Here is a 400-nt window from a genome sequence, read left to right on the forward strand (position 1 = left end):
CATACCAGTTTCTGATCAAAATCAGATAAAACTATAGCTTGAATGTGCCTTCCTACAAGCAGTAGAAAGTTTTCAGTGCTATAATGTATTTAAATCGTACGATAAGAAACTAACCTGATTTTAGCGAAGAAATCCTAATTTCTGTCGTTAGTGGAGCATAGGTTTTTTTCTGACGACGGAATCTCAGATTAGCAGCTCATATAAATGGTACCAGAATAAATCGGTCTGATCAGTGAAATGAGGAGCATCGCTCAGATCCCCTTTTTCAGCACTGTGTAGGTGATCTGAGCGATGCTCCTCATTTCACTGATTTAAGGCCTTATTATGTGTTATGTATCATTGTATTCATATGGATCCACTCATGTGAAACATTTACATAAAATTAATGGTTTATTCTAGC

The sequence above is a fragment of the Sinocyclocheilus grahami genome, unplaced genomic scaffold (assembly GCF_001515645.1).
Source record: "Sinocyclocheilus grahami isolate Dianchi unplaced genomic scaffold, SAMN03320097.WGS_v1.1 scaffold396.1, whole genome shotgun sequence".
In the NCBI taxonomy this organism is placed as follows: domain Eukaryota; kingdom Metazoa; phylum Chordata; class Actinopteri; order Cypriniformes; family Cyprinidae; genus Sinocyclocheilus; species Sinocyclocheilus grahami.